Below are 16,772 nucleotides of genomic sequence, written 5' to 3'. Positions count from 1 at the left end.
ATGACAGGTACAAACATTGTATATTTTAGGTTGTTGCATTAGCCAACGTATGCTCATAACATAGATGAACAATACATATTCGCAACGCGTGTATATTATGGTCCATATACACACACACTTATTTTGAATACCACATTCAAAATTATTTTAATTTTAATTCGACTTCTACTTTCAAATTTTGTTCAGTTTCTTCGATTTCCATTTTCGAGAATTTGTTTTTATAGGAAACGCCATTGTTGTAGTAGGTACTGCCACAAATACGCACAACAACATTAATAATGTTAAAGTCTTTTTATGAGGTTGCCAAGCCCCACATATAAAATAAAAGCCATCTTCATTTTATTTTGACTTTAACTTTTGATTCCGTGGAATCATTTTGTAATATTTTTATTTTGGTAAATTGTATTTATTTGTATTATAACAAATGTTTATTAACGATAAGGATATTATACAATAATGATCCTTCCGCAGGTTCACCTACGGAAACCTTGTTACGACTTTTACTTCCTCTAAATAATCAAGTTCGGTCAACTTTTGCGAAACAACCGTAACACGCAAGGCGTCACAGTGATCACGTCCGGAGACCTCACTAAATAATTCAATCGGTAGTAGCGACGGGCGGTGTGTACAAAGGGCAGGGACGTAATCAATGCGAGTTAATGACTCACACTTACTGGGAATTCCAAGTTCATGTGAACAGTTTCAGTTCACAATCCCAAGCATGAAAGTGGTTCAGCGGTTTACCCGGACCTCTCGGTCTAGGAAATACACGTTGATACTTTCATTGTAGCGCGCGTGCAGCCCAGGACATCTAAGGGCATCACAGACCTGTTATTGCTCAATCTCATTATTGCTAGACGCAATTTGTCCATTTAAGAAGCTAGTGTCCTTATAATGGGACAAACCAACAGGTACGGCTCCACTTACATAAACACATTCAAACACAATAAACATTTTACTGCCACCATGAATGAAGGCTACATAAGCTTCAGCACCATAATCCTGAAGATATCTATTTAATATATTTGAGTCTCGTTCGTTATCGGAATTAACCAGACAAATCACTCCACGAACTAAGAACGGCCATGCACCACCACCCATAGATTCGAGAAAGAGCTATCAATCTGTCTTACACACTTATGTTCGGACCTGGTAAGTTTTCCCGTGTTGAGTCAAATTAAGCCGCAGGCTCCACTCCTGGTGGTGCCCTTCCGTCAATTCCTTTAAGTTTCAGCTTTGCAACCATACTTCCCCCGGAGCCCAAAAGCTTTGGTTTCCCGGGAAGCGACTGAGAGAGCCATAAAAGTAGCTACACCCAATTGCTAGCTGGCATCGTTTATGGTTAGAACTAGGGCGGTATCTGATCGCCTTCGAACCTCTAACTTTCGTTCTTGATTAATGAAAACATCTTTGGCAAATGCTTTCGCTTAAGTTAGTCTTACGACGGTCCAAGAATTTCACCTCTCGCGTCGTAATACTAATGCCCCCAAACTGCTTCTATTAATCATTACCTCTTGATCTGAAAACCAATGAAAGCAGAACAGAGGTCTTATTTCATTATCCCATGCACAGAATATTCAGGCATTTGAAGCCTGCTTTAAGCACTCTAATTTGTTCAAAGTAATAGTACCGGCCCACAATAACACTCGTTTAAGAGCACTAGTGCAGGTTTTTAAATAGGAGGAACATATGAAAAAATACAAGTATTTAATCACATATAAGAACTCCACCGGTAATACGCTTACATACATAAAGGTATAGTACTAACCACAATTGTAAGTTGTACTACCCGTATGAAGCACAAGTTCAACTACGAACGTTTTAACCGCAACAACTTTAATATACGCTATTGGAGCTGGAATTACCGCGGCTGCTGGCACCAGACTTGCCCTCCAATTGGTCCTTGTTAAAGGATTTAAAGTGTACTCATTCCAATTACAGGGCCTCGGATATGAGTCCTGTATTGTTATTTTTCGTCACTACCTCCCCGAGCTGGGAGTGGGTAATTTACGCGCCTGCTGCCTTCCTTAGATGTGGTAGCCGTTTCTCAGGCTCCCTCTCCGGAATCGAACCCTGATTCCCCGTTACCCGTTGCAACCATGGTAGTCCTAGATACTACCATCAAAAGTTGATAGGGCAGACATTTGAAAGATCTGTCGTCGGTACAAGACCATACGATCTGCATGTTATCTAGAGTTCAACCAATATAACGATCTTGCGATCGCTTGGTTTTAGCCTAATAAAAGCACATGTCCCATAAGGTTCATGTTTTAATTGCATGTATTAGCTCTAGAATTACCACAGTTATCCAAGTAACTGTTAACGATCTAAGGAACCATAACTGATATAATGAGCCTTTTGCGGTTTCACTTTTAATTCGTGTGTACTTAGACATGCATGGCTTAATCTTTGAGACAAGCATATAACTACTGGCAGGATCAACCAGAATAATGTTTTTCCTTCATATTCCATTCATATATTTTGAATCGAAATAAGCAATATAATAGATATATAGATATATAGATTTTTCACTTTATATAATTCCATGATTTTTATTATATTGAATAAAATTCAATATTTCGCCTTTGGGTAAAATTTTAAATATATAAGTAAAAAAATCCATTCGATTACGGCCATTTTTATATAGCATTCGTAATCCATATTTTCATTTTTAATTTATACTTGTTTTACCAATATAACAAGAATTTCATCTAATTATTGTAATATATATATTTCTATAATTTTATCTTTTTATACATACATATTTCATTATAAAATATCATTTTATTTCCAACATACATAATTATTGTATCCACACATGTACAATTTTTGTTTAACCAATATAAATATTAAGTTAAATCATTTGCATTTTGAAGATAAATTTAAAATTTATCTCTTTTCATATATATCTCTGGTAATATATAACATAAAACCAAGCGCATATGATAATATTTCCACATTTAATATATAATTTTATATTTCTTTCATAAGAATCCATATTTGTATTATACCGTAACGATATAATAATCCAACTATACGGCAGGTAATAAATTAATATTTGCCTGCCTCCAAAAATTAACGATAATATATGGAAACGATTTGTTATTCTATATATAATAGAAACTTGACTTTTGTTTCAACGATATTATCTATAAAGCGTATATTCCTATTATCCGCGGAGCCAAGTCCCGTGTTCTATAGAACTGAGAAACAAATTTGTACGGATAATAATATACTTTATTGTATGTAACCAATATAAACATAATCCGAAATAAATATTTCGAATAATGCGGGAGGTCGGCAACCACTGCCTACCTATAGTAGTTTTTGAACCCGCTGTCCTCAAAGCGGGTATTTTCAATTCCGTTTGCCACCCAACATACGGGCTATTCTCTTATATATTAAGAGATTATAGGAACATTTCATTTTTTTTCCATTATTCATATATAATATGATTATTTTTTCCCTTATACATATAATAATTAATCATTTTCATATGTATATTATTTAATTTACTCATATTATTGCCAAAATCATATGAATACATAAGTTTTGAACAATATGAGAGGTCGGCAACCACTGCCTACCTATAGTAGTTTTTGAACCCTCTGTCGTAATTCCGGTCGTTTACACTACTATACCCTCTCACTATAATGGCTTTTCTCTATAATACTAAGAGAATGTGGGATATTTTCAGCATTTTTTCCCTTATACATATAATAATTAATCATTTTCATATGTATATTATTTAATTTACTCATATTATTGCCAAAATCATATGAATACATAAGTTTTGAACAATATGAGAGGTCGGCAACCACTGCCTACCTATAGTAGTTTTTGAACCCTCTGTCGTAATTCCGGTCGTTTACACTACTATACCCTCTCACTATAATGGCTTTTCTCTATAATACTAAGAGAATGTGGGATATTTTCAGCATTTTTTCCCTTATACATATAATAATTAATCATTTTCATATGTATATTATTTAATTTACTCATATTATTGCCAAAATCATATGAATACATAAGTTTTGAACAATATGAGAGGTCGGCAACCACTGCCTACCTATAGTAGTTTTTGAACCCTCTGTCGTAATTCCGGTCGTTTACACTACTATACCCTCTCACTATAATGGCTTTTCTCTATAATACTAAGAGAATGTGGGATATTTTCAGCATTTTTTCCCTTATACATATAATAATTAATCATTTTCATATGTATATTATTTAATTTACTCATATTATTGCCAAAATCATATGAATACATAAGTTTTGAACAATATGAGAGGTCGGCAACCACTGCCTACCTATAGTAGTTTTTGAACCCTCTGTCGTAATTCCGGTCGTTTACACTACTATACCCTCTCACTATAATGGCTTTTCTCTATTATACTAAGAGAATGTGGGATATTTTCAGCATTTTTTCCCTTATACATATAATAATTAATAATTTTCATATGTATATTATTTAATTTACTCATATAATTGCCAAAATCATATGAATACATAAGTTTTGAACAATATGAGAGGTCGGCAACCACTGCCTACCTATAGTAGTTTTTGAACCCTCTGTCGTAATTCCGGTCGTTTACACTACTATACCCTCTCACTATAATGGCTTTTCTCTATAATACTAAGAGAATGTGGGAATATTTCAGCATTTTTTCCCCTATACATATAATAATTAATAATTTTCATATGTATATTATTTAATTTACTCATATAATTGCCAAAATCATATGAATACATAAGTTTTGAACAATATGAGAGGTCGGCAACCACTGCCTACCTATAGTAGTTTTTGAACCCTCTGTCGTAATTCCGGTCGTTTACACTACTATACCCTCTCACTATAATGGCTTTTCTCTATAATACTAAGAGAATGTGGGAATATTTCAGCATTTTTTCCCCTATACATATAATAATTAATAATTTTCATATGTATATTATTTAATTTACTCATATAATTGCCAAAATCATATAAATACATAAGTTTTGAACAATATCAGAGGTCAGCAACGGTCTTTCCTCTATAATACTAAGATAATATGGGAATATTTTCAGCATTTTTTCCCTTATACATTTATACATATAATAATTAATCATTTTCATATGTATATTATTTAATTTACTCATATTATTGCCAAAATCATATAAATACATAAGTTTTGAACAATATCAGAGGTCAGCAACGGTCTTTCCTCTATAATACTAAGATAATGTGGGAATATTTCATCATTTTTTCCTTTATACATTTATACATATAATATTTAATCATTTTATATGTATATTATTTAATTTACTCATATAATTGCCAAAATCATATAAATACATAAGTTTTGAACAATATCAGAGGTCGGCAACGGTCTTTCCTCTATAATACTAAGATAATATGGGAATATTTCAGCATTTTTTCCCTTATACATATAATAATTAATCATTTTCATATGTATATTATTTAATTTACTCGTATAATTGCCAAAATCCTATGAAGACATAAGAGAATACAATATGAGAGGTCGGCGCAACCATAATATAGTAGTTGATGACGAGGTGTTTGGCAACTTGATACAATTCTTTAAAAAGTCTTTATATTAATTATATGATAGGGACAATATCATATGCGTCACTAAATTGATGACGAGGTGTTTGGCAACGTGACACAAATCATTAAAGTCTTTATATTAATTATATGATAGAGACAATATCATATGCGTCACTAAATTGATGACGAGGTATTTGGCAACTTGATAGAATTCTTTAAAGTCTTTATATCAAAAATTATATGATAGGGACAATATCATATGCGTCACTAAATTGATGACGAGGTGTTTGGCAACTTGACACAATTCATTAAAGTCTTTATATTAACTTGACACAATTCATTAAAGTCTTTATATTAATTATATGATAGACAATATCATATGCGTCACTAAATTGATGACGAGGTATTTGGCAACTTGATACAATTCTTTAAAGTTTTTATATCAAAAATTATATGATAGGGACAATATCATATGCGTCACTAAATTGATGACGAGGTGTTTGGCAACTTGACACAATTCATTAAAGTCTTTATATTAATTATATGATAGGACAATATCATATGCGTCACTAAATTGATGACGAGGTATTTGGCAACTTGATACAATTCTTTAAAGTTTTATATCAAAAATTATATGATAGGGACAATATCATATGCGTCACTAAATTGATGACGAGGTGTTTGGCAACTTGACACAATTCATTAAAGTCTTTATATTAATTATATGATAGGGACAATATCATATGCGTCACTAAATTGATGACGAGGTATTTGGCAACTTGATACAATTCTTTAAAGTTTTTATATCAAAAATTATATGATAGGGACAATATCATATGCGTCACTAAATTGATGACGAGGTGTTTGGCAACTTGACACAATTCATTAAAGTCTTTATATTAATTATATGATAGGGACAATATCATATGCGTCACTAAATTGATGACGAGGTATTTGGCAACTCTTTAAAGTTTTATATCAAAAATTATATGATAGGGACAATATCATATGCGTCACTAAATTGATGACGAGGTGTTTGGCAACTTGACACAATTCATTAAAGTCTTTATATTAATTATATGATAGGACAATATCATATGCGGATGACGACAACCTTTAAAGTCTTTATATCAAAAATTATACGATAGGGACAATATCATATGCGTCACTAAATTGATGACGAGGTATTTGGCAACTTGATATAATTCTTTAAAGTCTTTATATCAAAAATTATATGATAGGGACAATATCATATGCGTCACTAAATTGATGACGAGGTGTTTGTTTGGCTACAGGAAAAATCATTTATTTATCGAATCATCAAGCAAAGGATAAGCTTCAGTGGATCGCAGTATGGCAGCTGCTCAACCACTTACAACACCTTGCCTGTTACAAAAGTCGTTTACAATTGATTCTAGGCTTTGTCATTGTATTAAATAATGCTTTTATATGTAACTAGCGCGGCATCAGGTGATCGAAGATCCTCCTAATTTACTATGTTACAAATTACATTGGCATCACATCCATTGTCGTTTATAAAATAAATTATAAACTTTAAATGGTTTAGAAGCCATACAATGCAAATTGCCCCTTATTTATCATTGCAGTCCAGCACGGATACGACCTTAGAGGCGTTCAGGCATAATCCAACGGACGTAGCGTCATACCACTGTTCGCTCGAACAAGTATTGTGCCATTGGTCCGTACCTGCGGTTCCTCTCGTACTACGCAGGAATGCTGTCGCAACAACGTTTTGTCATTAGTAGGGTAAAACTAACCTGTCTCACGACGGTCTAAACCCAGCTCACGTTCCCTTGCATGGGTGAACAATCCAACGCTTGGTGAATTTTGCTTCACAATGATAGGAAGAGCCGACATCGAAGGATCAAAAAGCGACGTCGCTATGAACGCTTGGCCGCCACAAGCCAGTTATCCCTATGGTAACTTTTCTGACACCTCTTGTTAAAAACTCTTTAAACCAAAAGGATCGATAGGCCGAGCTTTTGCTGTCCCTGTGTGTACTGAACACCGAGATCAAGTCAGCATTTGCCCTTTTGCTCTATGTGTGGTTTCTGTCCGCACTGAGCTGGCCTTGGGACACCTCCGTTATTATTTGAGAGATGTACCGCCCCAGTCAAACTCCCTACCTGGCAATGTCCTTGAATTGGATCATACCTGAGTAATTGGAGTTATACCAAATTTTCAAATCAAAAATACATAAATGCATCGTTTTATTAAAGAATTTGTTTGCGATTATATAACAAACTCGTGATACTTTGATCAAGAAGCTTGCATCAAAACCCAATACCATAAGATATAATAAATATATCCGTATAATGGCTAGGAAATGATACACGTTCCATTTAATCAAGTAAGTAAGGAAACAATAAGAGTAGTGGTATTTCATTGACGATACCAAACCGAGGTCTAATATCTCCCACTTATTCTACACCTCTTATGTCTCCTTACACTGCCAGATTAGAGTCAAGCTCAAAAGGGTCTTCTTTCCCCGCTAATTATTCCAAGCCCGTTCCCTTGGCTGTGGTTTCGCTAGATAGTAGATAGGGACAGTAGGAATCTCGTTAATCCATTCATGCGCGTCACTAATTAGATGACGAGGCATTTGGCTATTTTTTTTTTTTTGATCGCGGAGGTATGGAAATCTATCGAAAGATACTAGGTCTGTCAACACTTCAGTTTCCTAGCATGCACGATTCATTGCTGAACCGAAGTTCCGCAACGCCTACGTACTAAAACCATCCTCATAGCCATTTATATATTACCATTATTTGCGATGTTTATGCCTTTATTGATGTTATGCCAAGACAGCAAGCAAATGTTTTGAACCAAACGTTTTAGCTAAGTCCAATCTCGGGAAAACCCGCTCAGGTACATGAACTGTTTAAAACAACCGAGACTGCCTCTCATAACCTGGACGCTAATGATATGACTATCATATTTGCTGAGGAGACCCTTCGCTATCAATCTTTTAACGGATTGACCACTCCAGATCCCCCTCCAGTTCAGGGTGGCAGAATGGAATTCAATGTCACCTGCGGCTTCGAATCTGCGACGCAATTCAGTTCGTATGTCCGGTCTGTCGTATCTATTGATTTTGCGCTGGTGCGCATCATCCATAGAGTGTCCGTCTGTCACAATTTGTATGTCGATCACATCAATGTGATTTTGTCGTAGTGCCACCAGGTCCGGTTTATTAAGGCCGGATTCGCACTGCAGACTTGGTTCAACAATGACCGCGCAGCCTCTCTCCTCAAGTCCCCGCTTGATTCGATTTACTACGCAGTTGTGTCTAGCTACGCGCCTCCCATGCGATCGGTAACATTTTTGCATTATATGGTTTGTTGTTTCGGGAGCGTCACATCCTGCACGACACTGTCGTTCCAATTCGTGCCTTCCCCTTGTAGTACGAGACTTCGTGGGTAGGGCATTTATCCGCAGACGAATACCGTCTATATATTCCTTTCCTGTTAGTAAACGCGTGGGTTGATTAACCCACCCGTGTTGCGGTCCCCAATGGCCCGCTTCACGGAGTCCGCTGCCATCAACTGAGAGGTACAATTTGTTCGCCCAATATTTTTCTATTGCCGGACGCGATAACAATTCATGTTGTTCTGCAAATAATCTATCTCGGGCCCGTTGTTTTTCGGCTTCGAGGAAAGAGCTGGCTACCTCGTTTTGCGTGAGGTGAGGCCATTTAATATTACTCAAACGTCTTAGCCTTAACATTGGAGCTACCCATCTAAGTGATGGAATTCCGAGACCTCCACTTTTTGGGGGTGCGTGAATGAATGCTATCGGCACATCCAGCGGAAGATTTAGCCATCTTCGCACATAGTATCGTATTAGTTTGTCAGTTTTTCGTAGGACGCCTATCGCCACACTCCCAAGGGCTAACTTGTGATAGAGCTGTGGGATAAGGACAGTCCTTAGGGCGAACATCCTCTGTTGTGGTTTGAGGGGGCCTTTGTCAATCTTTGTAGCTTTGGACCAATGTCCTCGGCCGGATTGCATCGAACCCTCCCAGTTGCAGTGAAGTTGATGCCTAAGTACTTCCACTCGTCCGTTCGCTTCAATGATGGAATCTCTCTTGAGCCTACGTAAAAGCTCTGTGCCTCTAGCACGGTACACTTCTGTTTCGGCTGGCCCTTAATGCCAACGGTAAAACATTTGTCGGCATTGAAGTTTGTAGGTAACCTGACCGAGACCCTGATAGAAAACTCCAACCGTTCTGTCCGAATTCTGAATCCAAGCCCTTGAAGTCCCATAGTCGAAGTTGTCAAGTCAATATAGTACCAACATCATCTGCAAACGCTGGCCGCGTTAGTCAATGGCATCTTACCGACTGCTAGTCACCAAGTTTCAGTCTGGGTGCCGCACCATAGAATTAGGTTCATTATTCGTAGCATAATACCTGACGGCACCTCCCTGGCCCCGTCAGGCCCCGGAGATGAAGATAATGAGATTCTTGATGCCCTAAGGTCATGCTCCGTAATAGCAGACTCTCAAGCGAGTGATCCATTTGTATCACTTCTCCACTGCAAGAGCTTGGGCTAGGCTGAGTCATTACTTCTCTCCAGTAGGGAACCATTACTTGGCTTGGCATTACCGACTCATCAGTTCCATTTAGCAAGGACTTAATGCATCTTCCTTTATGCTTATCCCAGTTACAGCATACTGATTAGCTCGTCAGCGTGTGTCGTACACCCTGTGCCGGAAAAGGAGATATAGCGATAAGCATTGGAGAGTGGTTTCCTTTCCCTCGAGCTCTGCCCTGTCAATGATCGTTTGTAGCTCTTGGGCTCTCCCATTCTACGGGGCTATACCCACCCGCAAAAACTGTTCGAACTGATGTTGTTACTTACTTCTAACAACTTTGATATCTGGCAAAAATAGTTGCCCAAGGGGTTGCCCCTTCTTTCACTTTATACTGTTCATAAAACGGAATCCATCCGAAGGGTTTTTTAAAACCATTTTTCGACTCCTGTCTTTTTAAAGGTCATAGTTAATTACTTGAATTTCTTCACTTTGACATTCAGAGCACTGGGCAGAAATCACATTGTGTCAACACTAGGGCCATCATGCTTTGTTTTAATTAGACAGTCGGATTCCCCAAGTCCGTGCCAGTTCTGAATTGATTGTTAATTGATAATCGTTATAATTGATAAGAACTAATTGGTTCCAAATAGTATTCTTAAAAATTTTAGCAAGAAAGTTCCACAATTGGCTACGTAACTAAACTATCCGGGGAACAAGTAACTAACATAAATGCTAGAAACTCTATTTACCCAGAACGAGCACATAAACCATGTTATTGTTTCCCAATCAAGCCCGACTATCTCAATCTTCAGAGCCAATCCTTATCCCGAAGTTACGGATCTAATTTGCCGACTTCCCTTACCTACATTATTCTATCGACTAGACTCTTCACCTTGGAGACCAGCTGCGGATATTGGTACGGCCTGTTGAGAAGTTTGCGTGTCCCCACCATAAATTTTCAAGGTCCGAGGAGAAAATATCGACACAACAGTATATGTCATGCTCTTCTAGCCCATCTACCATATCTCTCTGCGAAAGACTTCCATGGTAGTACGGCTATAAAACAGAAAAGAAAACTCTTCCGATATCTCTCGACGGCTTCTTTATGGTCGTTCCTGTTGCCAGGATGAGCACGAGGCCCATATTTAATAACAAACGGATACTCAACAGGTTACGGAATTGGAACCGTATTCCCTTTCGTTCAAAATTATTCAAGTGTATTATATTCGCTTTGTTTATATAGTTAGGCATTTTTGTTTTACTTGAAAATTTTCGGCTTTCGCCTTGAACTTAGGACCGACTAACTCGTGATCAACCACTGTTCACACGAAACCCTTCTCCACTTCAGTCCTCCAAGGTCTCATTCGATTATTTGCTACTACCACCAAGATCTGTACCAATGGCAGCTCCATGCAGGCTTACGCCAAACACTTCTACGCATACCATTGTACCTTCCTACTCACTAAAGTTTCAAAATTTATATCACAAGTAATATAAATCATCTACTTTAGCGGTAATGTATAGGTATACAACTTAAGCGCCATCCATTTTAAGGGCTAGTTGCTTCGGCAGGTGAGTTGTTACACACTCCTTAGCGGATTTCGACTTCCATGATCACCGTCCTGCTGTTTTAAGCAACCAACGCCTTTCATGGTATCTGCATGAGTTGTTAATTTGGGCACCGTAACATTACGTTTGGTTCATCCCACAGCGCCAGTTCTGCTTACCAAAAGTGGCCCACTGGGCACATTATATCATAACCTTGAACTTCATATCAAGAAAGTTAAGGTTCTTACCCATTTAAAGTTTGAGAATAGGTTAAGATCGTTTCGACCCTAAGGCCTCTAATCATTCGCTTTACCAGATAAGATTATTTTATATAATATTAAAATGCACCAGCTATCCTGAGGGAAACTTCGGAAGGAACCAGCTACTAGATGGTTCGATTGGTCTTTCGCCCCTATACTCAATTCTGACAATCGATTTGCACGTCAGAACTGTTTCGGTCTTCCATCAGGGTTTCCCCTGACTTCAACCTGATCAAGTATAGTTCACCATCTTTCGGGTCACAGCATATATGCTCAAGGTACGTTCCAGTTAGAGGCATAAATAATATAAATATACATTATACATAACTATATAGAACGCCCCGGGATTGTGTTAATTAGCTATAAATAGCTAAAAAACTAATCCCATTATTAGTCAAGTTAATTACGCTATTAGGTTTACATCCCAATAACTTGCACATATGTTAGACTCCTTGGTCCGTGTTTCAAGACGGGTCCCGAAGGTATCCTGAATCTTTCGCATTGTTAATCATACAAGAGCATATAATAAACACAAAAATCAATGATAATTATGCCATTATATAATTCCGAAAAATTAACGCTCTGTAATAATATAAATCTATCAGCACTTTATCAAATTAATAACATTTATTCTGTTAAAATGCAAGCAATTTAATTGGAATAAACTATAAGTTATATTTTATGATAAATTTGGGATATGCTAATAGATTACAATGTCCTTATATGGAAAAAATGCACATTATTCTTAATAATATTATTTAAATATTACAATTTTAATGATGAATTTTCCATAACGGATATTCAGGTTCATCGGGCTTAACCTCTAAGCAGTTTCACGTACTGTTTAACTCTCTATTCAGAGTTCTTTTCAACTTTCCCTCACGGTACTTGTTTACTATCGGTCTCATGGTTATATTTAGTTTTAGATGGAGTTTACCACCCACTTAGTGCTGCACTATCAAGCAACACGACTCTTTGGAAACATCATCTAGTAATCATTAACGTTATACGGGCCTGGCACCCTCTATGGGTAAATGGCCTCATTTAAGAAGGACTTAAATCATTAATTTCTCATACTAGAATATTGACGCTCCATACACTGCATCTCACATTTGCCATATAGACAAAGTGACTTAGTGCTGAACTGTTTTCTTTTCGCTCGCCGCTACTAAGAAAATCCTTGTTAGTTTCTTTTCCTCCCCTAATTAATATGCTTAAATTCAGGGGGTAGTCCCATATGAGTTGAGGTTGTATATATAACTATTTTTTGCCATAAATTCTTTATATATAAATGATAAAACAATCAATTAAATTCGTTATAAATAGTTCCAATAGTTCTTGTAAGCAAAGTTATTTTTTATCCATTTAACGAACCAACGAAGAATAATAACAAAACCAAGATTTTTCTTTTTCCGAATCATTAATAAGAGACAATTCTAGATGAAAAATATTTCAATTTTTTATGCTAGACATTTCTCAGTATTATTTGATTGAAAAAGAAAATATTTCTCTTCGTTTTTCACATTCAAATGTGAGATAATGTTTTTCATTTCTTTTTTAATATTATGAATAAAATCATTATTTAATCCAATAATATACCATATGCTTATAAAAAATTTATAAACAACTTAATTAGCATAGTCTTACAACCCTCAACCATATGTAGTCCAAGCAGCACTATAAAATTAATTAAAGTACATAACAGCATGGACTGCGATATGCGTTCAAAATGTCGATGTTCATGTGTCCTGCAGTTCACACGATGACGCACAGTTTGCTGCGTTCTTCATCGACCCATGAGCCGAGTGATCCACCGCTTAGAGTTTTATAATTCATTTTTATAATATCAATATTGTTTTTATTGAAAGAAATTAAAAATACACCATTTTACTGGCATATATCAATTCCTTCAATAAATTTATTTTTATACCTAAAAATAAATGTTGCGATATGTCTTAGTTTCATATAAGCATTATGTATCATAAAAATCTGGTTATGGTTTGCTATTTTGGGTGACACATACTGCAAAATTTATATAAAACATTAACCTGATGGATGACAGGTACAAACATTGTATATTTTAGGTTGTTGCATTAGCCAACGTATGCTCATAACATAGATGAACAATACATATTCGCAACGCGTATATTATGGTCCATATACACACACACTTATTTTGAATACCACATTCAAAATTATTTTAATTTTAATTCGACTTCTACTTTCAAATTTTGTTCAGTTTCTTCGATTTCCATTTTCGAGAATTTGTTTTTATAGGAAACGCCATTGTTGTAGTAGGTACTGCCACAAATACGCACAACAACATTAATAATGTTAAAGTCTTTTTATGAGGTTGCCAAGCCCCACATATAAAATAAAAGCCATCTTCATTTTATTTTGACTTTAACTTTTGATTCCGTGGAATCATTTTGTAATATTTTTATTTTGGTAAATTGTATTTATTTGTATTATAACAAATGTTTATTAACGATAAGGATATTATACAATAATGATCCTTCCGCAGGTTCACCTACGGAAACCTTGTTACGACTTTTACTTCCTCTAAATAATCAAGTTCGGTCAACTTTTGCGAAACAACCGTAACACGCAAGGCGTCACAGTGATCACGTCCGGAGACCTCACTAAATAATTCAATCGGTAGTAGCGACGGGCGGTGTGTACAAAGGGCAGGGACGTAATCAATGCGAGTTAATGACTCACACTTACTGGGAATTCCAAGTTCATGTGAACAGTTTCAGTTCACAATCCCAAGCATGAAAGTGGTTCAGCGGTTTACCCGGACCTCTCGGTCTAGGAAATACACGTTGATACTTTCATTGTAGCGCGCGTGCAGCCAGGACATCTAAGGGCATCACAGACCTGTTATTGCTCAATCTCATTATTGCTAGACGCAATTTGTCCATTTAAGAAGCTAGTGTCCTTATAATGGGACAAACCAACAGGTACGGCTCCACTTACATAAACACATTCAAACACAATAAACATTTTACTGCCACCATGAATGAAGGCTACATAAGCTTCAGCACCATAATCCTGAAGATATCTATTTAATATATTTGAGTCTCGTTCGTTATCGGAATTAACCAGACAAATCACTCCACGAACTAAGAACGGCCATGCACCACCACCCATAGATTCGAGAAAGAGCTATCAATCTGTCTTACACACTTATGTTCGGACCTGGTAAGTTTTCCCGTGTTGAGTCAAATTAAGCCGCAGGCTCCACTCCTGGTGGTGCCCTTCCGTCAATTCCTTTAAGTTTCAGCTTTGCAACCATACTTCCCCCGGAGCCCAAAAGCTTTGGTTTCCCGGGAAGCGACTGAGAGAGCCATAAAAGTAGCTACACCCAATTGCTAGCTGGCATCGTTTATGGTTAGAACTAGGGCGGTATCTGATCGCCTTCGAACCTCTAACTTTCGTTCTTGATTAATGAAAACATCTTTGGCAAATGCTTTCGCTTAAGTTAGTCTTACGACGGTCCAAGAATTTCACCTCTCGCGTCGTAATACTAATGCCCCCAAACTGCTTCTATTAATCATTACCTCTTGATCTGAAAACCAATGAAAGCAGAACAGAGGTCTTATTTCATTATCCCATGCACAGAATATTCAGGCATTTGAAGCCTGCTTTAAGCACTCTAATTTGTTCAAAGTAATAGTACCGGCCCACAATAACACTCGTTTAAGAGCACTAGTGCAGGTTTTTAAATAGGAGGAACATATGAAAAAATACAAGTATTTAATCACATATAAGAACTCCACCGGTAATACGCTTACATACATAAAGGTATAGTACTAACCACAATTGTAAGTTGTACTACCCGTATGAAGCACAAGTTCAACTACGAACGTTTTAACCGCAACAACTTTAATATACGCTATTGGAGCTGGAATTACCGCGGCTGCTGGCACCAGACTTGCCCTCCAATTGGTCCTTGTTAAAGGATTTAAAGTGTACTCATTCCAATTACAGGGCCTCGGATATGAGTCCTGTATTGTTATTTTTCGTCACTACCTCCCCGAGCTGGGAGTGGGTAATTTACGCGCCTGCTGCCTTCCTTAGATGTGTAGCCGTTTCTCAGGCTCCCTCTCCGGAATCGAACCCTGATTCCCCGTTACCCGTTGCAACCATGGTAGTCCTAGATACTACCATCAAAAGTTGATAGGGCAGACATTTGAAAGATCTGTCGTCGGTACAAGACCATACGATCTGCATGTTATCTAGAGTTCAACCAATATAACGATCTTGCGATCGCTTGGTTTTAGCCTAATAAAAGCACATGTCCCATAAGGTTCATGTTTTAATTGCATGTATTAGCTCTAGAATTACCACAGTTATCCAAGTAACTGTTAACGATCTAAGGAACCATAACTGATATAATGAGCCTTTTGCGGTTTCACTTTTAATTCGTGTGTACTTAGACATGCATGGCTTAATCTTTGAGACAAGCATATAACTACTGGCAGGATCAACCAGAATAATGTTTTTCCTTCATATTCCATTCATATATTTTGAATCGAAATAAGCAATATAATAGATATATAGATATATAGATTTTTCACTTTATATAATTCCATGATTTTTATTATATTGAATAAAATTCAATATTTCGCCTTTGGGTAAAATTTTAAATATATAAGTAAAAAAATCCATTCGATTACGGCCATTTTTATATAGCATTCGTAATCCATATTTTCATTTTTAATTTATACTTGTTTTACCAATATAACAAGAATTTCATCTAATTATTGTAATATATATATTTATAATTTTATCTTTTATACATACATATTTCATTATAAAATATCATTTTATTTCCAACATACATAATTATTGTA

At 36.4% G+C, this 16,772-nt stretch overlaps 3 non-coding genes and 1 pseudogene across 3 annotated transcripts; all 4 read right to left on the bottom strand.

Moving 5' to 3' along the window:
* Positions 1–454: 454 nt before the first annotated feature.
* LOC117149506 lies at positions 455–2,449 on the bottom strand. Its single transcript, XR_004460344.1, has one exon. It is a non-coding gene; the product is annotated as a small subunit ribosomal RNA (ribosomal RNA).
* Positions 2,450–6,860: 4,411 nt separating this feature from the next.
* On the bottom strand, positions 6,861–13,164 carry LOC117149500 (annotated as a pseudogene).
* A 395-nt stretch (positions 13,165–13,559) lies between these two features.
* Positions 13,560–13,738, bottom strand: LOC117149497. The gene has a single exon (XR_004460337.1). It is a non-coding gene; the product is annotated as a 5.8S ribosomal RNA (ribosomal RNA).
* Positions 13,739–14,420: 682 nt separating this feature from the next.
* LOC117149499 lies at positions 14,421–16,413 on the bottom strand. Its single transcript, XR_004460339.1, has one exon. It is a non-coding gene; the product is annotated as a small subunit ribosomal RNA (ribosomal RNA).
* Positions 16,414–16,772: the final 359 nt, after the last annotated feature.

The sequence above is a fragment of the Drosophila mauritiana genome, unplaced genomic scaffold (genome assembly GCF_004382145.1).
Source record: "Drosophila mauritiana strain mau12 unplaced genomic scaffold, ASM438214v1 U_234, whole genome shotgun sequence".
Lineage (NCBI taxonomy): Eukaryota > Metazoa > Arthropoda > Insecta > Diptera > Drosophilidae > Drosophila > Drosophila mauritiana.
Note: the sequence above shows the minus strand (reverse complement) of the source record. Positions and strands in the feature narration are given on the sequence as shown.